This window comes from Globicephala melas, chromosome 5 (genome assembly GCF_963455315.2).
Source record: "Globicephala melas chromosome 5, mGloMel1.2, whole genome shotgun sequence".
Lineage (NCBI taxonomy): Eukaryota > Metazoa > Chordata > Mammalia > Artiodactyla > Delphinidae > Globicephala > Globicephala melas.
In genome coordinates, this window is record NC_083318.1 from 116,813,034 (window position 1) to 116,840,300 (window position 27,267).

Here is a 27,267-nt window from a genome sequence, read left to right on the forward strand (position 1 = left end):
AAACCCAAACACCGAAGTCTCTGCTCTCATCGATAAAGCTTATAACCTAGTGGCAGTTAAATGCTTGCAGAGTGAAGGGATGCCTAGATGCAGGGAGCGACAGCAGGGGTGAGAGCTGGGGGCAGCTCCAACTGCCCACTCTGTGTAACTGTAAGTACTGACTTACCCAAATCGACTTCACCATCCCAACTTTGGGAGTCCCGTCTCCGCGAAGCAAACTGTAACCCGCGTGTACTAGCATTCTCACTCTTATTTAAACTGTAAATTTAAAGTGCCCGGAGGGAGGGGAAAGGCTGAGGGTGCCTGCCTGGACTGGCGCTCGCCCGGCCTTCCCAGCATCCCCATGACCTTTGAGCCGCTCAGTGGAAACCTCCCCAAGAGAACCACCAGGTGGCACCTGTCAGGCGCAGATAGGGAGAGTCATTCTCCCCACACCCCAGCCAACCGGAATAGCCAGGCTGTGCGCCTTCGCCAGTGGGCTTGTTGGCGAGGCAGAGGGGGAGTGTTAGCCTCGGTTCAGACTGCGCGATTACGTACCCTGTTTTCCCCACACCCCAAACACGCAGAGTGTAGACCTGTCCCCACGCGCCCGGGCTGCCAAAGGGGCATCATACGCTTGTTGGGAGCGGCTCGGCCTCAGTCACCGCGCCGCGACTTGGGGGCTGGAGGTGGGTGGCCGTGGGCTGCGCCAAGTTGGAAGCCTCCCCAGTGCCCAGGTCTCCTCCGCCCGACCTCATCCCGGGCCAAGGCGGAGGAGTGGCACGAGAGACGGGACCCAGGGCGGTGGCAGGCAGAAGTCCGGTGACGCGGGACACCGCCTCCCCCTCTCCCCCCTCCACCTCCCGGGTCTGAGCCCGGGTCCGGGGCGCCTCCTCCCGCCGGTTAAAAACCGTGTGGTTTCCGCGGCCCCGGCCGCAGCCTGGCGGCCGCGGGTCACCTCTCCCCACCGCTCCGCAGCGGCGCTCCCAGCAGCCCAGGCTGGGGACCGTCCCCGTTGGCAGAGGGGCCCAGCAGAAGGTCGGGGTGCGGGGTGGCCGCACCCGGAGCAAGCTTGTTGGGGTCATTTCGGTTTGGGCGGCCGGGTCACCAACTCCACTCCATCGGTAGCGGAAAGCGAGCTGCGCCAGTTGCGCGACGGTCGCTGCCGTCGCCGCCTCTATTCGGCCGCCGGTGACATTGGGAGGAGACCGCTGGTAACGGGCGGAGGAGGAAGAGGAGCAGGGAAGGGTGGCGTGGGGGGACAGAAAGTAGCGATTATGCCAGGGGGCGTGTGAGCAGCCGGAGAGGCGGCCGCGCCGGTGACAAGTTGTCCGGGGCGCGCGCGGCGGGGCGGGGAGCGAGCGGGGAACGAGCGGTGAGCGCGGCGAGCGCCGGGAGCCGGAGGGAGGCGCGGGAGCCTCGGGGAGCCGCCTCCAGCGCCCCGCGCCCTGCGCCGCCGCCGCGCCGCCGGCTCGTCTCCTCCGGGTTCCCAGCCCCGGGTGCTGAGGCTCCGGTCTATATATAGCAGGTTACAGCTCCCGCTGGCGCGTACAAGCTCACCCGCGAACGCCGGAAAGTCAGGCTCAAAGTGCTGCTGCCGCTGCCGCCCCCTACTCCGCCTCCGGGAGAGGTAATTACCCGCCGGGGCTCCGAGGGCTCGGCGGGGGCTTCGGCAGGGTGGCCTGGGGGACGGTGGGGGACTCGCGAGGCGTTCGAGCGGGTCTGAGAGCGCGGGGGCGGGCGGGGGGGGCGGGGAGCCGGTCTGTTTGGCATCAAGTTTCTCAGCCTGGCGGCCCCAATAACCCCATGCAGCCCTCGCTCCTGAGAGGTGTGGTGTGCTGTCTCTCCCGGGCTGCCGGGGTTCCCCTGACACCCGTGGACCCTCTGGCCGGGCGCCCCTTGGCCGGGCCGCGCGCGGGTTCAGGTTCACCGTCACCCTCGCCCCCTCACGCTCACTCTGTGGGCCCCGCGTAACTCTGAGCTCTGGCCTCACTGACCTTACAAGGCGGCGCCCGCCCACCCTCGCGGTCCTTTTGGAGAGGCTGCGGTGGCCCGGGGGACTCGCTCTCCACCGCCTCCCGGCCGCTAACCTGCCGCCGCCGCCCGCCTCGGGAGAAGTCGTCTTCGAGGCGAGCGGGTGGGGGTGGGGTGGGAGTAAGGGAGATTGATACTGGGGTCTCCGTTGCCCCATGGTTCGGTGTTTCCTAAGGAGCCCCCTCTCCATGGCCACCCCCAGCCCGCTCCCGGCAACTCATTCCGGCAGAGAAGCCCGGTGCGTCTCTTCCTGGCCACCGAGCACCTCTTGTCCTGCCCCAGAGAGGTCTCATTTTTAAAGGGGTTCGACAGCGAGGGGCCGTGGCTGGAGGGCGGTGGGGGGCCGTGGTCGTGGGGCTGGCGTGGGGAAGTAATTGTTTGGCGTCTGACAGCTGCGCTGCAGGGTCTGCGAGCTCTCTGGCACCTTTGGCAGGGAGGGCCCAGGCCGGGGATGTTAGGAGCCAGGGGCTGGTTCCTGAATGGACTTTCAGGCTTGTAGCTGGGACTAAGATCGGGATGCTGGAGCCCCACGTATCTGCTTTTGCCCCTCCCTATGCCTCTGAACTCGCCTCTCTTTTGGGGGGTGGTGTCTGCCCCTACACGGTGGAGAGGCACCGGCAGTTTCTGTTTGGGGACAAGAGGTTTATAAAGGTGAGGATGTGCATATTGATTAGGTTGCTGCTGCTGCCGCCCCAAACTTACTGGAAAAACCCGAGAGGGTGTTTTCTATTACTCTTGTTTTAATGATGCAGATCAACTTTGCTTGTCTCCCCCCAATCCCCTCCGCCCGGAACGAGGTTTCCTCCCTCTTTCTGAGGTGTGTTATTTGAGGTGTTTACATTTTATGACTCCAGATGTTACATTTTACATTATCTCCTTCCTCTCAGTGTGACAGAACGTGTTTGTAAAGGTGTGGCGCTATAAAATAAGTGAAAGCCTGGAAGACAGAGGGTAGATCGTCTTCTTCCCCTCGAGACGGGCGCTAGACAGCCCATTGGTGTAGGTGTAGGACTACGTTTCCAAGACCTTGGCTTGTCATAGGAGTTCTCTTAAGGGTTCTGGACCAGCAGTAGTAGTAATCTGACGATGCTAAGGCAGCATATAAGGTGCAAGGAACCACCGACAGGGCAGCTGGCTAGTGCAAGAAGTTGAGTAAAAAGAGGACTGGGTAAGTGGGCACTGTCTCACTTAATAGACAAAGAAACGCATGATCTTGTGTTCCTTTGTGATATACCCCAGTAGAGCATTGATGTGAAATCAGAGTAAATGATCAATGGCTTTGTAATACGTACTTGACCGTTAAAAATTGAACCTCTTGGATTTGTAGTAACGTAAAACGCGACGGCAATGGAATGCTTTTCCAATGTATTTCTCTAAAATGTGATTTAGAACATTGTCCTTGAAAGGTTATGAGAGTCTAGATCCTCAGTGTCTTTCAGAAACTTATGTGCTGCTTGAAATACTGCTCTTATTTTTGAAGAATATTCTCTGTGATTAGACAAATCAATATTTATTTGTGTTGAATTAATGACCAGTTAGGATGTACATATTTATAACGGTGTTTTGTTTTTGATCCGTTGACAAAGTATAAGAAAAACCAGATAGACCAAGTTTACTCTTGTTCCTCCAGCTGTTTAAAGAAGCACATGGTCAAAGTTATAGGCACAAAGTACTTTCCAAATGTTGGGTTTGAGCTTCACTTTGGGGATGCAAATCGACTGAATGACTTCATTCCCCGTAAGATTTTTGTCAAAATACTCATAACACAGACTCATCAGTTAAATTTGATTATAAAATAATGCTATTATATTTGAGTGTTGTGAAATGGAAAACTCATTAAGCTTAGGGAAAAGCCAGATAGTTGTTCTAAATTGTGCAGATTGAAAGCAGTTCATTTCCTTTCTGAGACCTGGGAGTTTCTTCTAGTACAAGTAATATTAATTCGCACATGGGTGACAGAGGCTACTTTCACTACTTTGAGGCAAAACCCAAGAGGGCAGTTCTCCTAAAGACAAAGAAAAAGGTGCAAACTGATCTCGTATCTCTTAGCAACTGAACAGATGTCAGTTGTCAGGTAATACCTGACATCTGAGAATACAAAGTTAAAAAAGTTATGAAATAATTAGTGAGCAAAATGCTTACTGAATATCTGTTACATTTTCTTATTTCATAGTGCACAGACCCCGCCAGTACTAATATTAGAAATACAAATATCATAATTTTTGTAATCTGTGTGGAATAAATGCTTGTCTTTCATAACCATGGGGATTTTAATCGCTAGAAATGTGCAGTTTTAAATAATCTCCAGTTTAATGTTAATTTGAAAGCTGTGTCTGTCTCTTCTGTATTCTGTACCTTAATTTTTCAATGTGTTCTATCTGTCTTTCTAAAGCCCTAGGGAATGTGCTTCATAGCCACTTTGTTACTACTTTTTAATATTGAGTTAGAAATCTTTGATCGTAAAGCTCTTTAGGATACACAAATATACATACTTTCATATTCAGGCTAAGAAATGAGGTTATTAGACAAATAATTTCAGTTTAAACATTTATTTTTAGGTAAATCCGAATGATAATGCCATGATTGCATTTTAGTGTGCAAGATGCCATAGCTTTTGTTTTCCAAAACTTTAAATGCAGTATTGATACCTAGAAACGCATTAAGATATGGGAGAAAATGTTAAGGAATCTTGAGAGTCCCAGGCATTATTATCATTTGAATCAAGCCTTGTTAGTTCACTTACTTTATATGTTTTCGTGACCTTGTCGACCAGTAGGAGCATTTGAAAAGGCTTATGAAGTATTATTATTGTAATTATCTCATTTGTATACCTGCAACTGCTGTGGGATTTTTCTTATATAAGGGACAGTTGTAACCACTATCTTATGTCCTAGAAGTATCTTGTTAGTACATGGTATAGCATAAGGCCAGTGGAATATCTAAGAGCTGCAACTTCAGACTTTGTTTTTCCAATTGACTTTGTAATTTTATCGAACACTGATAGATGTAATCCCAACACAGTGTGAAGAATTGGATTTCAATGTAATATGTGTTCTTAAATCATGTTTTCCAAACTGAGTTTCTTACATTGCAATATTTTGAGTAAGTTCTGTCTTCTGCATTGGCAGCCATGCCAACTAGGTGTCCTAATTGTGTGGAGAGGCCTCAAAATAGCTCTATGCAGAGCTAAGTGGAATAGACTTGGCAGTATTCATTTGGTTAAGCTGATTAAAGGAAGTAGTGAGAAGTTGTCTAGATCATGTGGCTGTGATCAGAGATTCCTTTGGGAATTATCCAAATTAATGATTTCAAGGGGATGGAGGCAACAGTTCCCTCAAAGGTGAACTCCCTCCTTCTCCCCCTCCCTCCCTCCCTCCCTCCCTTCCTTCCTTCCTTTCTTTCCTTCCATCGATTTGTATCTTACCTATCTTTCTTTTTCTACCTGCCTTTCTGGTTGTTAAAATGAAGCACTGCAACAGGCTTGATGTTGAAATTACTGAGCTATGTGCTCTATTTTCGACATTGCAAAGGATGGAGAGAAGTTTGTGGGATATACAGGCGGCCTTAATACTCACTCTGAATTTGAATTACCGGAGTAATGACAACAATGAAAAATGTCTTCCAAGAGCAACATAAAATATAGTTCTTTAAAATTTCCATATATGAGTTGTTTTAATATGTCATGTATTTATAAATTATAAGTACTTTAAAAGGAGAAACAGATTTTTATGTGTCTCAAAACGGAGTGTGATTTTTCAAAAGTTAAGCAGCAATGATTTAAAGGGAATCCTCTGAGCATTTTTCATTATAACAAACTTAATTGACAGAAATATGAGTCTTTCACCTTGCACCTTAGTTCTTAAAATAGGTAGCTGCAGTGCATTAAGTAGACCAAACTGGGGGCTACCATTGTAGAATACAATGAAGCAAGTAAAATGCACTCCCTTACCCATAGCAAAGTTCTCTATAGCAACCCTTTCTTTAATCCAGTCTTTCAAACCTTTCTCATTTCATTTTCTTGGGGCTTTACTCTTCTAGCCAAAAGATCAGAGATGAGCCTGAGCAATTAGCACAACCAAACCACAAAAATTATTCACCGCTGGGAAAATAAAGTAGAACTAAAAACCCGTGACATCTTAAATTGAAGTAATCACCTGTAGATGAGGGGAGATTATAGCTATGACCTTAAGAAAGCTTGAAAGTATCACTAGTGATTATTTAACATCCTCCAAAGCCCTTTTGAACATTTTCATATACCAAACTTGCTAGGTAACCACATAGTCCACTTGGAGCACTGGCGTACATCACATTCATAATAGAATATGCTCCGTACTCGCTGCACAGTGTTAAAAAAAATCACCCTTTAAAAAAATTTCATGTCTTCATTAACAAAACCCATCACTTTTTATATTTACTAATCTAATCAGACCTTTTTTACCTAAATTTATGAGACAGGGATGATTTTATGGTATGTGTAATTTCATTTCTCCCTAATAGCTTTCTTCTCTTGAAGCAGTTATAAATAAATATGTTCCAGAGCTATCTTTTTGGATAAATTTGCTTTAAAATACAGCGTTTCCACTTTCCTGAAGGCGTCCATTGTGCATTTGGAGTGAAAGAGACAGCACTAGGTGGCAGTGTGCAATGCTTAGTAGCCTTGGGTCTTTTTAATTGCAATATATTCATTATTAAAGCTATTCTTTTGCACAGAATTTATTTATGTCACGGGCGAGCTAATGAAATTAAAATCAACAGGCAGCTAAATCCTTAGCAGTATATGTAGAAGACCTATTGTTTGTAATACTTTAAAGATTTAATTGTAATATTTAACACACACTGATTTTTTTTTTTTTTAATGTTATTTATTTATTTATTTTTGGCTGTGTTGGGTCTTTGTTTCTGTGCGAGGGCTTTCTGTAGTTGCGGCGAGCGGGGGCCACTCTTCATCGCTGTGCGCGGGCCTCTCACTATCGCGGCCTCTCTTGTTGTGGAGCACAAGGTCCAGACGCGCAGGTTCGGTAGTTGTGGCTCACAGGCCCAGTTGCTCCGTGGCATGTGGGATCTTCCCAGACCAGGGCTCGAACCCGTGTCCCCTGCATCGGCAGGCAGATTCTCAACCACTGCGCCACCAGGGAAGCCCCAACATGCTCTGCTTTTATGTGGGGTCTGCTCATGTGAGAAATTCTTAGCAATTAATTCAACTAAACGTGCCAGAATTCTGCTTATGACTGGGTAAGAAAAAGGTAAAGGCAAAATTAAGTGAACATGTTAGAACTCCTCCCCACCCCAGCATAGTCTTTCTAAAACAGACATTGTATTAACCATTTGCATTTTAATCCTAAACCTCTCATTACACAGGCTGAGCAAATTCTTTTTGCTAGGTGTTGAAGGCTATTATTCTTAATTTTTCCTCTATCTTATAGCCCTTGGGACAATGCAAAAAAGAAAAAAAAGTGCAGGTTGTCTCCCTGACACTTCAGCAGTTCCCTAATGTCCTCTGTAATAGTGATGGCCTGGCCATCACAGTGACCAAATTGGATTAGCCGCGTAGCACTGTAATTTACTTTATTGTGACAGCTGAGATTTATCCAAATCATTTCTTCTTGGTTTATCTGGATGTCAGCATCCCTTTCTTTGGCTGAATGACTAAACCATGGGCCATGGTAGAATTAAAATTTATTCTATCCTCCGTGCACCAGAATGGGTCCCATGCATTGTGTAGCCACCTGATTGGAACCTCCTCAAGATCAACATGGTAGGTGTTTCAAACCATGATCACTGGATGGGGCAGTTGTGGGAATGAAAACCAAGGGAAAAATTAATCAACATAAATTGGCATAATTAAGAAATATACTTCTTTTAAAAGACTTTTTAGTACTATGTAAAATTTTAAACGTAATAAAAAATAGTACAGTGAACTCTTGTGTTCCCACCAGCCAACTTTAGTTAGTTGTCAAATCATGGCCATTCTTGTTTCATCCTCAATCTCACTCGCTTTTCCACTTTCTGCAGTTTTGGGAAGCAAATCCTAGAAATTATATCAAAGGAAATATACTTGTGAAGCAGTTATTTATAAAAATAGGTATCGTATGAAGGGCAATTTAAAAAAATTACTAAAGTAAGAACACTACATATTTCAACTAAAAAATTAGGAATCTTAGCATTAGTTAAATTATGCACAAATTATGAATGTTTCTGGAAAATATGGCAGACTGTATAATTAAGGAATCGATTTCAACTTAGGTTCTATGTCGTATTTTTTTAATCAACAAAAGTGTGCAGTAATGTTCCTTGAACATGGTAGGTAGTACATGCTTGATAAACCAATGACTACATTAGGTTTCTTAAATTAAAACAAATACTGACTGTCTGCATACCTTGTCACTACAGTTCTCCTATGTAACATTTTACTTCTAAAGAGGCAGACATTGTAGACAACAGCAGCCCCTTGGCGTGCGAGAATTTAGTTTGCATGAGTCAAGATTTTACCAGCTGTCTTAAATTACTTACACGTAGTAATCTATAATTTTGCTGAAGTGTGAATTTAAATCACACAGTCCTGGAAACTGGCCTTGCAGTGAATGAGCCCAGCCAGTGGCCCAGTGGTCATACCTCCAGGTGATTTTATGCTCTAGGTAACATAGCACTTCACTTTCTAGAGCTAGTTATCCTTGGTGAGTGTGTTTGAGAATTTGGCAATCTGAGAAATCGTTTGGTCCTCCCCTTTGAAAATGTCATGAATCTCCTAAAATATACCTGTTAGATTTTGTGTTGTGTTGAAATTCTAAATGAGTAGGATTTTTTCAGATTTCAAAAAATTGACAGTAACCGTTATGTATAAATCATTATGATATTATGTGTCTAAGAGAAAATATAATTCCATGGTAGAGAAAACAAGTATTTTGTATCCAAAGGGTTTAAGCCATGCCATACTTTTCATATGTAAAAATTATATAGGGAACACAGGCCCTGTATAATTTTCTTAATACTAGACACATAATTTTTTTCACTTTTTTGAAATTTACTATAATGTTTTCTTTCCTGCGCTGTGTTTTAAAGACTGCCTCCCAATTTATTCATGCTATTCATATTCCGATTTCTCACTTTATATTTTGGGTGGGAGTGAAGAATGGTACATACTCAGAATAGTGTAACAAGAAATAATTGAGCCAGTTGGCTTCCAGTTGATTTTTTTTTCTACTCATTTTTTTTTCCAGATTATAAATGTAATAGATCTCCATTGAAAAAATTTTGGCAAGTAGAGAAAAGTCTAAAGAGGCAGAAAAAAATCATCCAAGGATATATTTTTAGTGTTTTATCATATTTCTTTCTAGAATCCTGTGATTCTTTCTAAATTTTGTGATTCTTCTACAAAAGTTGAGATTATAGTACGTGCATGCATGTGTGTGTGTGTGTGTGAAAATGTCTTGATTTTTTTTTCCACTTAGAATTCTGTTGTTCAGTTCAGTTTAGAATTTGATTGAGCACCTACTATGTGCCAGGTACTATGCTAAACTCTTTTCTGGTTTACAGCAATGAATAAAAAAGAAAATCACTTTTCCTGTGCCTGTAAACGCTGCTCTAACCTTTTCTTTTCTTTTTCTGTTTTTAATTGCCATCTGGTAGTTAGGCATACAAATCATTTTCATTTGTTTAGCCATCCCTGCAACTTTGACTTTTTGGCATTTTTTGGGCTTTTTTTTGGGCATTTTTCTCCTGTTAACACTCTGTGATGAATCTTTTCTGTATGACCTCATTTTCTAATATCCCTTGTCTATCATTTTTACTGTTTTCTTAGGAATGATTCCTAGAAATAGTATTCTGGATAAAAAGTATAAACCTTTAAAAATTTCCTTATACAAATTGCCAAACTGCTTTTTAGAAAGACTGCACCCATTTTCGTTCTCCTTGGAAGTACATAAGTCAAATCTCCATCCTCACCAGCACTGAGGGATATGATTATTTTTTATTAAGTTTGTTAATTGGAATGAGGAAGATGATTTTAACAACATCAACCACAACAAGAAAACTTATTGTGCACCTCATGCAGCCCATTCATCAAGCAAGACCTTTATCTATATTATCTCATTTAAACTTTGCAACAACTGTAGGAGGAGGACAATGTTACCATCCCATTTTAAAGGTTAGGAAAGTTATATTTTGAGAGGTTAAGTGGCTACCCCAAAGTCACACAGCTGGTAAGTGGTCGAATTGGGTCTTGGACCAAGACTGATTTTACTGGAAAGTCTAGGCTTTAAAGTACTGCATTCTTCTACTATTGTTTTTTTTGTTTGTTTGTTTTGTTTTGTTTTTGTGGTACGCGAGCCTCTCACTGCTGTGGCCTCTCCCGTTGCGGAGCACAGGCTCCGGACGCGCGGCCACGGCTTACAGGCCCAGCCGCTCCACGGCATGTGGGATCTTCCCAGACCGGGGCACGAACCCGTGTCCCCTGCATTGGCAGGCGGACTCTCAACCACTACGCCACCAGGGAAGCCCTCTACTATTGTTTTATTAAGTGAGCCTGAACATTTTGTTGTTGTTGTTTCAAAGCTCCAAATTTTTAAATTTGATTTATTTATATATATTTATTTTAATTGAATTATACTTGATTTACAGTGTGTTAGTTTCAGGTTATGGCAAAGTGCTTCAGTTATACATATATATATATTCTTTTTCAGATTCTTTTCCATTATAGGTTATTACAAGATATTGAATAATGTTTCCTGTGCTATTGACTAGGTCCTTGACATTTGAGGCTGAACATTTTTGAAATGCTTATTTTCATTGGTACTTTATTTTAAATATTAATTTATATTTTTAGCTTTTTTGCATATTGGGACCTTGGTTTTCTTTTCATCAATTTTAGTGTCCTTTATGATACTGTCTTTTTGTCATTTATGTTATCTGTATTGCTTTTCTTTCTTTTAACATATGAAAGTTGAAAATGTGTGGGTTGTTAAGTTGAATGTCATATTTCTCCCTTTTTTTTTTTTGCTTAGATAATACTTTCTCATTTATAAAACAGATTAGCATTTACCTAAATTATTCTTCCCCTAAAACAATTTACCATCTAATTCTTTAATGATTTTTTTTATCACTTTTCCACTCAACGTTGTTTTGGTGTATGGTGTGAGATAAGAATTAAATTAATTTCCCTCCTAATAACATTTTTCTGCAGCAGTTTTTGAATAATGCATCCATTTCCCACTTATTTGTGATTCTGTCACATCATGTTATCTAATTCTAGAGGTAAACACACACACACACACACACACACACACACACACACACACACACACACACTCCCACATAGTGGGTTTCTGGTTCTGGTATACTTACTTCATTCTAGTGTTCTGTCAGTATTTTCATTAATATTACACAGGTTTAGATGTTGTTATTTGCTTAATACCTGGTAGTATTGATACTCTCTTCTTGTTTATTTTTCTGTAGCTTTTAAGACATTCTCACTGCTATTTCTTCTGGACTCTTTCTAGAATAACTTGGAAAAGTTACCCCCACATATTTTTAGATTTTAATTGAAATTTGAGTGTATAAATGGAATTGAGGAGAATTGGCAACTTAATGGGATTTAGTCTTCTTGTAAGCAACCTGGTGTGCCTCTCAGTACAGTTTTGATTTGGAGGGTTTTTCATGCTATATGTAAGAGCTTGTTTTAGACATCAGTCATTCTAAGTATTTTCCTTTTTCAGGATTCATTCTTCAAACTGACCAGGGAATTAAGCAGCATGCCCCATGCACCATGGGCCCACCTTAGCTTTGCCCATTCCTGTTCATGTGTTTGCCTTAATGGCATCTCAGTGTCCAGGAAAGGGAGGGGCACACGAGGCTTGAAAGCTTCTCTTTCCCATTATTGGTCCACAGCCTTGCTCTAAACATATGTTTATTTAAAATTATTTTACTTAAATTAACCTAAGAAGGTACATTCAGTATAAATATTTAAACTATCAAAATGTGAGTTCTACTTCTTCAACAGCTCACCAAGGAAGTATCATAAAATTGTCCCAAAATTTGTAATACCTGTAACTCAACAAAATATAATCTGGCAAACATTGCTCAGTTTGATATTTGGTTTCCAGTTGTCACATCTGGTGAAAGTACCTCGAAGATCATCAGTTTGGGCCCATTACGATGGAGCGGCAGGGTTGGGTCACTAGCCTGAAGCTATAGCTCATTTGTTTGGGTCTGTGCTCCAGTTATAGAGCTTTTAAAAAAAATGAATATCCAGAAAGAGTTTTGTACACACAATTTGTTTATGTCTTTTTAAAATGCTACATAGCTATGTGCTCCATCTCTCTTCTGTTGACCCTGGTGTCAATGGAAAAATAAAACAATTTGCTTATTGGAATCATGCAGAAGAGAAAGCCTTGCTTTTATGAACATGAGTCCTCCAGGTTTTCTTGAAGCTGAGACTTGTTTAGCTCAGGCTAATGGACCCCGCATCTGCTGGTGCCCTGTCTCAGGAAGCTGCAGATAGACAAGTGGGAGAAATATTGTATGTACGTAGGCATCTTCAGGCCTGCCCATGCATACCCTCAATTCAGTTATATTATTTTCAATGGCAGTTCTTCTGCGTAGTGGAACTTTGCATGTAAGTTACATTCAAGTTACAAACATCAGATTGTGGTAAGAACCACGTTCATCTCTCTGTTTAAAACTGTGAGGACTTCCTCATGGATGGGTCACTAAGTCAGATCCTACTAACATCCACTTTCCATTTCATAGACTAGATCATTGAGCTCAACAACAAGTGAAAGCAAGTGAAAAGCTTATGATTTGCTTCTGTTAAGACTTTCTAATTTCCATGCTTAGGTTTCTGTATTTCTTTTCAGTTGAATGCTTGAAGCAACAATGCACTAGCAGTGATGAAAATCCTCTCAAAGCCTCAGGAGAGTTTTTCTCCCACTGGTTTACATTTCCCTGTCAAAATTTCTCAGGTAATGTGATACTGAGAAAGAGTACGTGAGAGAGAAAAAGATCAACCATCATAGACAGGGCAGGACAAAGACATTGCAATGGGGTCGTAAATCATATGACACTTATCTTGGGATTCTAACCCATACAGATCTGTATCTCCATAGTGTTTTCTGCATCCAGCACATAAACACTAATTGTAATTTTAAAAATGATTTAAAAAATCACTGAAAAATACTGTCTTAGTTCAAGAAGACACCTCTAGTTTAACTGTTTCCCTGCACCATTTTAGGACGACCAAGGTTTTTATTTATTTATTTGATTGAAGTATAGTTGATTTACAATGTTGTGTTAGTTTTTGCTGTACAGTAAGTGACTCAGGTATACATATATATATATATATATATTCTTTTTAAAATATTCTTTTCCATTATGGTTTATCATAGGATTTCGAATACTGTGCTGTACTGTAGGACCTTGTTGTTTATCCATTCTATATATGATAGCTTACATCTGCTAACCCTGAACTCCCACTCCATCTCTCCTCTAACCCCCTCCCCCTTGGCAACCTGTTCTCTGTGAGGATGACCAATGTTTTGATATGCTCAGGGATGGTGGGTTTCAGTGCTGAAACCTGGAGAGACCTGGGCAAATGGGCTGGTTGGTCACCTTATCATCACAAACACGTTTGAAAAGTATAGAGAGATTAACAGGTAGACGTTTTCAGATAATCTATTGTGCTCAGTAGAAAGGAGAGAGAGTTTTTGGTATGTGAAAGTGCTACTTGAACATTCTATGAATAATAATCACCCCAGGATGATACAAAATCTGGACTCAGGTTCTTTTCTGGCAGAAACTGGATATTTTTTATTTATGTACTTATTTATTCATAATTTATTCCCTGCACACTTCCAAAAATGATTTGAGATGGTTTACAGTAAAACAACATATAAAGATACTGAGTTTTTACAGCAGTTCAATACTAATGCAAATGATATATTTTGGAGCTTGACTAAAAGTACCACGCCTTAAAAATGAAATTTGATATTATGAATACTAACCAGTACGAGGTCTGAGGTACTCTAGGTAGAAACACATATGGGGACTTTTAAAAATCACTACCCAAATCCCATGATTTTGGATAAAAATGTAGCAATTTTTTGAGCAATGATTTGATGTTATAAGGTTCCCACCACACAGTCTGGGTGAGCTATTGTGGGGAGGGCCCAATAGACAAGAATTCTGAGCCATCCAAACAGGACTGGCGGCTTTCTTTCACAGGCATGTTTTTGATTCTGTCTCCATACATTCTAGCTTTAGACACATTTGTGTTGCATTGAAAAGACGGTTGCATTTATTAAAAAGACCTACTATAAGACTTTGTTCCTCCAAATCTAGACTGTAGTGATTTGGGGAAAGTCATTGTAATCTACCTGAGCCTGTTTTCTCATCTATTAAGTACAGATAATAATAACTATCTCAGATTTGAAGTGAGAATTAAGTGGGACTGTATACAAAAACTATAAATTACAATTTATAAAATATACTATAAAAGCATGGTATTAAATATATTGACAACCACTAACGTGATTATTATTCTGTTATAGCCTATACTCAGAATGATTATTTGGCACTCAGTTACAGCTTGACATGTAACCAAGAAAACTATATAGATTCAGTGTCCGCTCTGATGAATTTTAAGCCGTAGCCTCCTATCCTAATCTGTAAACTGGTTCATGAACACCCACCTTGCAAAGATGTTATGAGGATTAAATACAATGAGGGATGTAAAGCACACAGTGTCAGGCCACAGTAAGTCTTCAATGAGGAGTAAGTCTTTAAGCTATTTTATTACTGTGATTAATAGTTTTTATTTTATATGAATGAATGAGGAATTGAGATATTAGAGTTATCTGATACTATATTTTCTAAACTTTTGACAGTAGAATTTTAAATGAAATCTAAAATCTCAGTGTAGAAAGTACACATACAAACAATATTTTATTAGCATAGATGCATTTTGTAAGTTCACATTTTAAAAATATGCTTATTGATAAGGTCAATCAATGAAAACAAGGAGGTTCCTTTGCTGAACACAGATACGCAGCCTTTGTGCTGATAGATAATATTTGAGCAATTACGTCTGCTCCATCATGAAATATATTTTTTTACTTGTTTTACTTGTTTTCTTTCCTTTTTAAAATTTGGTGTCTTTATTTGGTTTTGGTTTATTTGGTATTTTTATTTTGTGCCTTTGTTTGGTTTATACAGTTCCTTCCTCTAGATTGCAAATGTCTTTTTTTTTTGTATTTATATATATGATTTTTAAATATTTATTTATTTAAAAAATTAATATTTATTGGAGTATAGTTGCTTTACAATGTTGTGTTAGTTTCTGCTATACAGCAAAGTGAATCAGCTATACGTATACATGTATACGTATATCCCCTCTTTTTTGGATTTTCTTCCCATTAGGTCACCACAGAGCTTTGAGTAGAGTTCCCTGTGCTATATGGTAGGTTCTCATTAGTTATGTATTTTATACACAGTAGTGTATATATGTCAATCCCAATCTCCCAATTCATCCCACCCCTCCTTCCCCCCTTGGTATCCATATGCTTGTTCTCTACCTTTGTGTCTCTATTTCTGCTTTGCAAATAAGTTCATCTGTATCATTTTTCTAGATTCCACATACAAGTGATATCATACGACATTTGTTTTTCTCTTTCTGACTTACTTCACTCTGTATGACAGGCCACCCACATCTCTGCAAATGACACAGTTTTGTTCCTTTTTATGGCTGAGTAATATTCCAGTGTATATACGTACCACATCTTCTTTATCCATTCCTCTGTTGATGGATACAGATGAACTTCCATGTCCTGGCTATTGTAAATAGTGCTGCAATGAACATTGGGGTACCTGTGTCTTTTTGAATTATGGTTTTCTCTGGATATATGCCCAGGAGTGGGATTGCAGGATCATATGGTAGTTCTCTTTTTAGTTTCTTAAGGAACCTCCATACTGTTCTCCATAGTGGCTGTATCAATTTACATTACCACTAACAGTGTAAGAGGGTTCCCTTTTCTCCACACCCTCTCCAGCATTTATTAGATTGCAAATTTCTTAAGGATCCGGAGCATCTTCAGTTTTGTCTCTTGGACCCAATGCCCAGTAGAATGCATGGTCCATGGTAGGCCTCAAAAACATTTTGTGGATGAATGAATAATCAGCATAGTGAGGCTTACTCTACCTGAGAAAAATGATTGTGTTTTTATTGTGTGTGAGGGTATGAAAAGGACAGGAAGTGAAATATCAATTAATAAACTGACTGATCTAAAAATAATGCCTTCTTGATGAAGGTCTAGAACTTTAATCTATTAGTAGAGCTCTTGCTACACCAGGGAAGATTCTGGTCTTTGAAAAGTCTGTGTGTGTGTGTGTGTGTGTGTGTGTGTGTGTGTGTGTGTGTGTGTGTATGCATGCATATGTGTGCTCCTTCATGCATGTAGTTTTTTGAGAGTGATTGAGGGACAGAGTGGAGGACATTGGAAGGGAATGAACACTTGTGCAGGACCTGCCATGTGTCAGGCACTTGCCAAGTATGTTGCTTTGAATATGGTCTGTTCTTCTTGGGGATTTTTGCTGCATCAGAGCCTGCTGAAATGCACCCAGTGAAATGTTTATCACGCTTTGGCAGGTGGACTCTGGGAAACAGTTAGAAACTATTTGTAGAACTGTGGGGTCAACTGTTCTCTGTCTTTTTGAGGCTGAGTAATTTGTAGAGTTCTTTATCACCCTTGTCTTATCCATGAGAACCAGCAAGGAAAGGTCTAAGTAAATCAGAAAAAAATAAATCCTCATGGGAACTCACATATTTCCTCTATCCTGATAAAAATAACAATAGCTGGCATTTACTGAACACCATGAATGTTTTACTTACATTAACTCTTTTGCTCTCCACAATTATCTGAGCTAGGCACTGCCGTTACCCCCATTTTACAGGTGAGAACCGTGAGGACAGAGAGGAAATGTAATGTGCTGCAGTCTCGTATTTAGGAAATGGTAGATCCAGGATTCTGAGCAAACTCCTGAAGCACCCACCGCTCAGGGCCATACTCTTGCAATCTGACTCTTCGAATGTCAGCTGCAGAAGCTAAGAGGAAGCCTGATGTTCTTGCCAGTTCCGTGTCGGGGTTCCTCACGTGAGCTTCACTTCATGGGAAAGGAAAATGTGCCCTTGAGGGTAGCTTGCAGCCATGGTGCCAGGGGCAAAGCGTGCTCTCTCTTTGTTGGGTCAGGAAAGGCGAAGGTGATTGTTCCAGTCCCAGAGGAGGGAGGCTGGCTAAAAACAATGTAGCTATCTGTAGGATCCTTCCCTTTGCCGTTTGTTTCTTCTAGTTGGGAAACATGGTTATTTAGTTCTAGTTGGATCCATCTGTTGAGCATATATATACACATAATATCTAGAGATGCTATGATGCTTATGAGCATAAAATTGCCCAGCGATTGGAAACCTTTAATCGTACACTTTGAACATTCTAGCCAACATTTTTGTGGCCTGAGAAATATCACAGGTGGAAGGAAACATCTGCTGTGTTTTTCATGAGAGCTGTGGAATCCAATCTGCTTCATTTACACAGTCATTTTATGTGCATTGGGCATACTTAAGAATTTTACACTGAGAACATTCCCCATGCATAGAAATAAATGTTAACCTCTGTAAAATCCACTGGTAAAAGCCATCTATAGAAGTTGGCAGCTCAAGGTATAAAAACCACTGTACAGGCTGGATTGTTCTTCCCTCCTGCTGTCTTAGAAGATATATCTTGAGCACAAAGTATATTTTATTTTTAGGAAGGATTTGTTTACGCCGTATGGTGCCAATGCTGCTAAGGTTTATTTGTGCCACGGGTACTTATCGACACTGTAAGAACAATATATTGGAAGAAAATGAGCACACCTTGGGTGACAGCTCTTCATTAAGATAAGCACGCTGTAAATCTCAGTCTATGAAGAATCTTCTATGTCTTAATGGAAGGTGGTATTGCGAGCTAGCGTTGCATGACCATTGCAGATTTGTTCGCTGGTCTCTATGGGGCGGCTCATTTGCAGATCACCCAACATAGAGGTTTAATCTTGGGAAGAAGAAAAATATGCTTTTTGAAAAACACTAGAGGAATTGGTGTTTTCAGCTTGATCGTAATTCACTGAAAGCATGAGGGGATCTGTGTGAACCATGTTCTTTAAATTAATGGGGATCGAGAAGTCTTTCTTCACCCTTGTGAATCCTTTTAGAAGACATTTGCAGAGAAATTACTGGAGCTGCTCCCCCGTGGGGTGATTAATGTTTTAATATGCAAAAGCAGACAACCCACAATTCCTTTGCGCCCTGGCACTCGGAGCTACACACTTCTTTGCTTTATTTTCCCCATATAGCTTGGCTGCCTGAAAACTCCTGTAGCGTCAAATAGAGCCACTAATGCCAAGTCATATCCTTGGCCTAGACTTGAGGACTCTGCTACGTGGCACCACCAAGCCGTTTGTGAACTCACTCTGGTGGAATAAATGTCTAGGTGAAGGTATTGAGATTTTCCTGCTCATCCACTTGAATTTCCTACCTACTTGATTTCCCAGCCTCAGAGTTAGGCACTGGAAAATGGTGTTAGGGGAGGGTGTGTTTTTAGGCTCTCTTACCGCTAATTTCCAGTAAAAGTCAAAGCCAACAAAAGCATGACCTTTAATAACCCACCACCCACCTACTTCACTCATGCATCTTATCACTATCCTTTCCTCCTTCCTGCTTGGATAAACTAAACCCTGCACCTCTGCAGTCAATCCTGTTTCCTTCTGGAATCTCAGGGATCTCTACATGGCCATCATTTCTTGTCTCCTGTATCTTCACTTCTCTGCTACCTTCCAATGAGCAGTGAACACACACAAGATTTTCATGTTTCACCCCTCTCTACTGCATACCCACTCCAGCTACGCTCATTTCTCTTCCAGGAGAGAGACAAGTGTCTTGGAGGAGATATTTAACGTTTCCTATACTTTCCAATTTCATTGTAGTCTGGACTTCATCCCCAAAGCTCCGGTGAAACTGCTTTGGCCAAGGTCACTTAGAGACTCTGTTATATTTCACAAGTGGTTCTCTGTCCTTGACCACTTGGCAATATCAGATCTATTCCTTTAAAAAATTCCTTCTGTTTTTCTTGATACTGAATTCTCCTTTAATTTAATTCTTGAATATAAAATATCTTTGATTATATGTATGTATAAAATGTCTGGGACTTCCCTGGTGGTGCAGTGTTTAAGAATCCGCCTGCCAGTGCGAGGGACACAGGTTTGAGCCCTGGTCTGGGAAGATCCCGCATGCTGTGGAGCAACGAAGCCCGTGCGCCACAACTACTGAGCCCACGCACCTAGAACCCATGCTCCGCAACAAAGAGAAGCCACCACAAGGAGAAGCCCATGCAGCAACGAAGAGTAGCCCCCGCTTGCGGCAACTAGAGAAAGCCCGTGCGCCGCAACTAGAGAAAGCCTGCGCACAGCAACAAAGACCCAATGCAGCCAAAAATAAAAATAAAAAAAATAAATAGTACTTAAAAAAAAAGTCTGTATATTATAAGAAAAAGATAATCAGCATGCTGTACCCCTCTCTCCCAACTATATCCCTCTCTTTGATTGGAACTGCATTAAATCCTTAGGTCAACTTGGGTAGATTTGACCTCATAATATTGATTATAATCTTTGTATCCATGAACACAATGTATCTCTCTCTTCTTAAGAGTCTTTTAATACAGTTTAAACATTTGCTCCATAAATGTCCTCTACATCCTGTGTTAGTTTTATTTTTAGGTACCTCATTTTTATGGTAGTTATTTAAAGTGGTATCTCTTTTGAAATTACATTTTCTAACTATTAAGGGTGTATAGAAATATTATTGATTTTAATGTATTGCTCTTATAATCAGCCACTTTACTAAACTCTTTTATTCTGACATTTTATTTTCTGCAGCTTTGCTGTTTTCTGAGTATATTTATTGCAATGAGTCCATTGCTAGTAAACGCTCTTGGTTGTGGTTTATCTTAAATTGCCTTTATTTGGGGCTTGCTATTAAATAATAGCACTATATAATTCCAAACTGACAGTTTTCCTCTCAGCACTTTGAAGATATTGTTCCATAGTTTTCTGGCTTCTATTGTTACGATCGAGAATTTTGCTGTCAGTCTATTTGCCATTTCTTTGTAGTGATCTAGCTTTCCTTTCTGATTAGGGTAAGGGGGAACCACAAGGAAGAATGTAGAAGCTCAGGAATGACAGCCCCAGGGCTGTTGGAGAGGGAGAGGTTACTGGAAACTGGAAGAAGAGAGGGTTGTGTAGTACAGGAGCGGTAACCCTCTGTCAAGAGGTACAGCCAGTTTTGGGGGCCTCCCAGGGAAAGAGCCAACGCCAAGAACACTTGTACTCATTCCCCCTCCTCCCTCTGGTCTCCTGCCTGTGCTCTACATTAACTAAACCCAAGAAGAAGCCAAGGGCCGTGGTAGGGTTAACACGATGATAAATACAGGTCAGATAAATATAGGGGGCAGAGAGCTTGGTGGAAGAGGGTGGAGAGTGTGCTTCTGGAGGGTTCAACATGAGATATTTAGCCCATTGTATTTACTTTTCTCTTCACATCTGTCTAGTCATTTTCGATCATTTTTGTTGCTTTCTCAATTTTCAATCCCATCTTTTATTTCTTTAGGCATCTCATGCATAGTTGTTTATACTAGATCTGTTAGGTCTGATATCTTGAGGTTCTATAGTTTTTGGTATTTCTGCTGACTCTTGCTGACTCTTTTTTCTTGAGTTTATGTTCATTTTTCAAGTGAGCACATTTTAGCTAAAAATCTTTGTCATTCTTACGGAACCTGAGTAGAGGATCTTTTCTCCAAAGAGGAGTTGCATTTATTTCTGCAAGATACCATGGACCTCCACAGCCTACTCTATGAGCATGTCCTTTAAACCTCAGACTCTTGTGAAAGAATAATTATAAATACAGTTTTTCCGAGAAGAATATCCTTTTTTATTTTTATTTATTTTTTTCTTCTGCTCAGAGCTGTGATTGAGGCAGATTTGCTCACCTCTTCCCTTTGTTGATGTGTGGAAGTTTTCCAGCCCATCATTTACAGAGAATTGCAGTTCTGTGTGGGACTCAGGGTCATCCTCCACCTAGGATGCAGGTCCAAGGCCTTAACACCTGTTTCCTATACCAGGCCCTTGGATTTTCCAAGGTCTAGTTCCAGGTGTTAACATTTGTCCTATCCCTTCTTGGTTTATTGTTTGTTTTAATTTGCCATTGAGGGCTTTCCTTTAATTTCTTGTGGACTCAGTATTGTAACTATCATTGCAGTTTATCTGACATCTAGGACTTTGGTGTGAAAGGACATTTTCACTTCTCCTGGGTTTTTTTTTTTACTTCTTGTCTTGCCTTGTCATCCTTCCCAATGTCATGTCCTTGCCTGTCCTTTAAACTCGAGGTACTTCAGAGTTCTGTCCAATTCTCTCTTCCCGTATCATCGTACATTTATGAATCAATTATTACTTTGATTCACAAGCTATTGTAATCTCTATGTGGGCAGGGATTGTGTAGATGTTTTTCACCAGTATCTCCCTAGTGTTTAGCATAATATGTAGCACAGTAGTAAGTGTCCGGGTTCATATTTGTTGAATGAATGAGTGAATGGAAGAACCATTAATGTGGTCTCACTAGAGGATGATTAGTTTGTTGTACTGTTGGTGGGAGGGGTTGGAAAAGGAAGGATACTATAATGGATAAATACCTTCATTTTACTTCCGTTTCTTGAAGTTTGCACTTCTCTTGAGGAAACATATCTTGCCTTTGGATTTGCCTCTACCTTCATGCTGCAGGCAATGTTGAGTATTTTTACCCCTCCCTTAAATATATGTTTGTCCCTAATATACGTGGACATGTAGAACTCTAAACAGCTTTAGTCAGTAATGGGCTTTTTCCATCTGCTGAGGGGGATGTTATTACATCTAATGAATAGTAACAAATTATGATTGGCCTTTTTTCCAATTACTGTGAGGACCTTTTAGTTTGCCTGTGACTTTATTACATTTGATGATTGGGCTTGAAGACTTCTCTGCATGTGGAGCAGATAAAATGGCCTTAACTTCTGCTAATATTCAGAGCAGACAACACCTGAATGTATGGAAAAGCGCTTTAAGTGCAGAGAGGTAGCAGGCTAGGGTGAAATCTGTCTTTATCAACGCTTTTATGCTAACAGCACGGGACTGGGTTGTGTCTATAAGATCCTTCCCACAGAGAAAAGTATGGAGAACAAGCTCCTGCTGGGTAGAGGCAAACCAAAGACTGACCCTTGACCTAAAGAACTTCTGGTTTTTCCAAACAAGTGGTGACTGACCTTGAAAGCAAGTGACTATTAGAAGCAGTGACACAGGACCTGATTTGTGTTCTACAGCGAGCCTTGAAAACGGTGGTGGGGATGATGACTTTGGGAGTCATAGATCCTACGGAAAGGTACCGATAGGTCTGTGGACAAAGAGATGCTGCTACAGATTTCAGGAGCTGCAAAGATAAAGCTATTTCAACAACAGTGAGCTTTTAAAGATGAAAATGGTCATTGTACTTTATCTTGGCTATTTTGGAGAGCTTGCTGGGTTATTCATTTTTCCTGTATGTCAGAAGCTAGAGAGTTGAGTTTGTGAAGACCGTAGTGGAGAGAGCTCTTGGCAAACTGAATAGAAACACAGGCTTAGCTGGCTGAGAGTTTCCCCAGAGAAACCACATTTGAAAAGAACAGTATTAAAGATGAGGACACTGCAAACAAAATATCACAGAGTTAGAGCCTGTTCAGGAGAACAGATACTGTGCAATTTTAAGAGATGAGAGTGGGAAAGGTTTTCCGTTTGTTTTGTTTGTGTTTCAGCTGCAGAAAACAATTTAGCATTAGGAGAATGGAAAGGGGGATGGGGCTCAGGCTGGACTAGGAGAGAGGGCCTTGGGAACCATAGGCAAAATCTCCAGGAGCAAACCCAAAAGACATCAACTTCTCAGGTAAAATGCCGGAAGCCGTGCTGTTCATTCTCTTGTGGCATTGTCCTGATGTATAAGAGTATTCAAAATGAAAAATTCATTTTATGGAATTCAAGGGCCTATGAGCCTCATTCCCCTGCAGCCAAATACATTTATGAACTTAATCAACTAAATTTAGGGAAAGAATTTTACCATCCTGAAATTTTGGCTGGGAGACCTGGAAAGAGAAAAAAAAAGTGTGGTAATTGTTTCTCATACATATGTAGATTTCACAGATGAATTTGTTAACTTTCATTCCAGCTACTTGGATTGAAATGATATTTGAGCCTGTTAATGGAAAATAGGCCACATAATCAAATTAAAAAGGAAGCTTAGTGTCTAGAAACAGGGTACATAAACAAAGAAGCTGAAAAGAGGCTGTTATTTTCCACATCTGTAAAAACAAGAGCTTGAACAAAGGGTCAGCTTGAGCATTATATAGCTCTGAGAATCTACGGTGTGCATTTTACTTCCTGTTTCTTCTTTGCTGTGCCCGACACTACCGGCAAGCAAGACAACTTGATCTTTCCCAAACATCCCCCCTGCTTGTTCCTCCTTCCTCCTTTCAGAGCGCTCTTCCTTCCCAATTCTGTCTCTCAAAATTCTACTCGTATGTTAAGGTCCAACCCAGGTCATTTGTCACTCTTGCACAAAGCTGTCCCCTGTTTCTAGCTGAAAGTGACCTCTAGGCGCTGTGCCCCAAAGCACTCGTGGTTCTGCTATCATACTTTTCACATACTTCTTTGTATTATACTTATTTGTTTTCATGCCCATCGACTAGATTATAAACTTCTTGAGGTCAGGGGTTCCATTGTTAGATTCTCAATAATATACAGCATCGTGCTTTGCACATAACAGGCATTTTCTCTTTATACATTGTAAGTTGAGTAAGAAAACAATTTGCTGGTAGGTTAAAGTCAACTAGATAAAGTTACAGTAAAATCTTAAACTTACGTAATGCATTTAGTGAAATAATCAAATTTTATGATCTAGAGTCTAAAACAAGTAAATGGGAACTTTTTTTGACATCTCTATTTCCAGATGAGAAGTTGGATTATCAGTACTCACATTAAAGTAATTCTAGTAACCATATCCCCTCTTGGAAAAGTGCTAAGTCTTCTAGAAGTCAGAAGAAAGAAAATAAGGTATCACATTCACAAAATGCAAATAACTTGCCCTTTAAAATATGTCAAAAGGAACATGGCTCCTAGGAAAGTCTGACAGGAACCTTAGCTCATCAAAGAGACTAGCACACAAATCCAAGGTTGCAGTGCTATTACACAAAATTGCCATTGTTTTTCCCCCTCTGGTATATTTCCTAGCTTTAAATTCTCTGAAATGAAATGGAGATGACTTAAGAAAGTCGTCAACACTTTGTCAAGAAATCTGTCTCCAAACCCAAACACAAAGCTATCCATTTCAAACTCTTTCTAATTTATGTCATTAAAATTAAGGTATAATTTTTTTTTTTTTTTTTTTTGGTTCTGAACTTTTTCCTTTAAACAAGGAAAGGATCCTACTTAAAAAAAATTGTTTGCATTGTCAACTGAAAAAAATGCACAAAGTGAGAGTTGTGCATTCAGTTTTATTTGGGGCAAAATGAAGACTATAGCCCAGGAGGCAGCCTCTCAGATAGCTCTGAGGAACTGCTCGGAGGAGGTGGGAGGCAGGTCAGTATATATGCGATTTTGATGAAGGGGGATACGTGTCATCAAGCACACATTTTGGCAGAAGGTTACTGCTGGTCACAAGAAGGTTGCTGCTAGCCACGAGGAGCAGATGTCTCTGTTAATGATTTTAGTGCTTTTCTAGATATGAGACTATGCAAAGGAATTGGGCTCATAAACTCTTCTCCTGAAAGTAACTATCTGAAGGCCTGTTTTTCCCAGAACACAGAGTGCCTCGTTCCTGATCTCTGCCCTGAACTCCTTTCAGGGTGTGTTGAAGGTCAGCACCTGCAGTGGCTAGTGTCTTCATTCTTAAAGAACCAGACGGCGAGTGACAATTTTTCGTTGGCAGTATTTAGTTGAATAATGTTGAGGTGATCAAACTGTCTTTTTGAGAGGCAGGCATTGAAACTCTATATCTGAATAAAGGACTGGGGAAAATGAATTAGTGTGAGATTGCCATGACAATTCATAACCAAAGAAATTTACTCTTCTGATATTGTGTAGAAAAAGCTTTTGGATTGTGTCTTTGGAGGTGCTGATTCACACCAGAGAAACTATAGCTCTTGGATTTGGAGTTAGGGTTAATTCTGAATTTCGAAGTAACCACTTATTTAATTGATTAGGTTCAAGACAACACTTAACAACCAACTGCTTTAGCCTGTTCTAGGGTCTATTAAAGCCAAGAGGGTTTAGAGGAAGGAAAAGGTGGTTTAGGGTAAGAGCCCAGAGGACTGTCTGCTCCTGCCTGGTGCAGCGTTTGCTTTCTCATTGGAGACATTCAGAGAAGGGGACAGCTTTTATCCTAAAGCCCTGTCAGTCCAAATGAAACAACCCAAAGTCTATTGTGTCCCCAAGGCAGAATAGACATTTGTGAATTAGTGTTGAAGGCAGAGTCATTTGGAAGAGGAAATATTTAGTGATTTAGATGAGCTGCAAGCAACAATAAAGCACTTTAATGAAAAAGGATATTCATTTAAAATGATCAAGATTGATAGAAATTCAGTCAATGCGTTTCAAAAGCCTATGTATTAAAACTGCGTCATTAGCTCTACTCCAGTGGATTGTTTCAGCCGTGGGTAGATACTATCATGTTCTCGTAGTATTTTACGTCTTAATTGTTTTTTTATTCATGTTAGAAGAAACACCACACTTTCGGAAGAGGTATGAATACTGTGAAAGAGAACTGAAGGGGCAATACCCTCATGATATTGTGCTACCAAAGAAAGTTTCCTCTCTCATTAATTACTTGGGAAAAATATTTTGAGAAGCTGTGAGTTATTGTCAGCTTTTAAAAAAATTTTTAAATAATTTTTTACTGAAGTATAGTTGATTTACAGTATTGTGTTAGTTTCAGGGGTACAGCAGTGTGATTCGGTTACACATATATATGTGTATATATCTATATTCTTTTAAAAAATTCTTTTCCATTATAGTTTATTGCAAGATATTGAATATAGTCCCCTATGCTGTACAGCAAAACTTTGTTGTTCATCTCTTCTATATATGGTAGTGTGCATCTGTTAATCCCATACTCCCAGTTTATCCCCCTACTCCCCCTTCCCCTTTGGTGGCCACAAGTCATCAGCTTTTGAATGAGAGAATACTTGAAAACTTTGTAGTGAAGATATGGTAATCATTAGTTTCCTTCACTAAATACCCCTCCCTGGCTCCCTGCTAAGCTAGCACAGGATTACACTTCCCTATCCCTTGTGTTTGGGTGGCCAAGTGATTAGTCTTACCAGCGACCTCTGAGTAAAAATGGCCCTTGTGTCACTTCTTTACCTGAGCAATTAACTGTCAGCCCTGCCCCCTTCAGAGCTCTTTCTCCCTTTGCTATGGCCACCAACATATTTTGAGATGGTGGCTGCGTCATCATCCCAGATCCAGTATTAGGAACTGTGAGGCAGGCAGGTCCCCATGCCGACCCATGATGAGCATGTATAGCGAATGAGAAAACCTTTATAAAGAAGATGGGAAGACTTAGGGGTTGTTTGTTCATAGAGCACAACCTTGCATATTTTGACTGATGCGGAAGGAATTCTAAACCGTAGGACCAGGTTAGGAGACTACGTAAAAAAAAAAAAAAAAAAGATGGGATGTCCAACTACACTGGTATAATTGAGGGGACCTGAGTCAGGTTTACCATGTCACAGAAGGCAATATAACCTCAGGGGTGAGGGCTGCCAAGTCCCCTAAGGTAGAGAGGCTGAGTCACTATTTCCCCATCTACGAAATGGGAGTGATAATCTCAGTACTCACCCCCTGAGGTGGTTGTGAAGATTAAATAACATAATGCACTTGAAGTACCTCACACAGTGCCACATAATAAATATGCAGTGAGCTTTAGTTTTTATTGTTTTTTATTGTTTCAGTTGTAAGGAACCTAAATTCCTCTGGTCAAAGTTTTTCACCGTTTGAGGTGAAAAAAAAAATCACTTTTTTAATACCTCAGGTAGTTGTCCTGCTTTTACTTGAAGTCTCTAGTAACAGGGAACTCGCTGCCTTCCGAAACAAGCAGAAACCTCTCCTGGAAAGGCTGGAAACAAAAGC

General features: G+C 40.8%; 1 protein-coding gene across 8 annotated transcripts in view; it reads left to right on the forward strand.

Moving 5' to 3' along the window:
* Positions 1–576: 576 nt before the first annotated feature.
* INPP4B (inositol polyphosphate-4-phosphatase type II B) overlaps positions 577–27,267 on the forward strand; it is a 721,154-nt gene continuing 694,463 nt past the window's right edge. For 2 of the 8 annotated variants that reach the window (XM_060299732.2, XM_060299731.2), the window contains exon 1: positions 1,418–1,609. The gene's annotated coding sequence lies outside the window, so the exon portion shown is untranslated. Of the gene's footprint in view, positions 669–987; positions 1,194–1,416; positions 1,610–27,267 lie in introns of those variants that run through there. The other 6 variants (XM_060299723.2, XM_060299727.2, XM_060299724.1 and 3 more) reach the window with 5 other exon arrangements.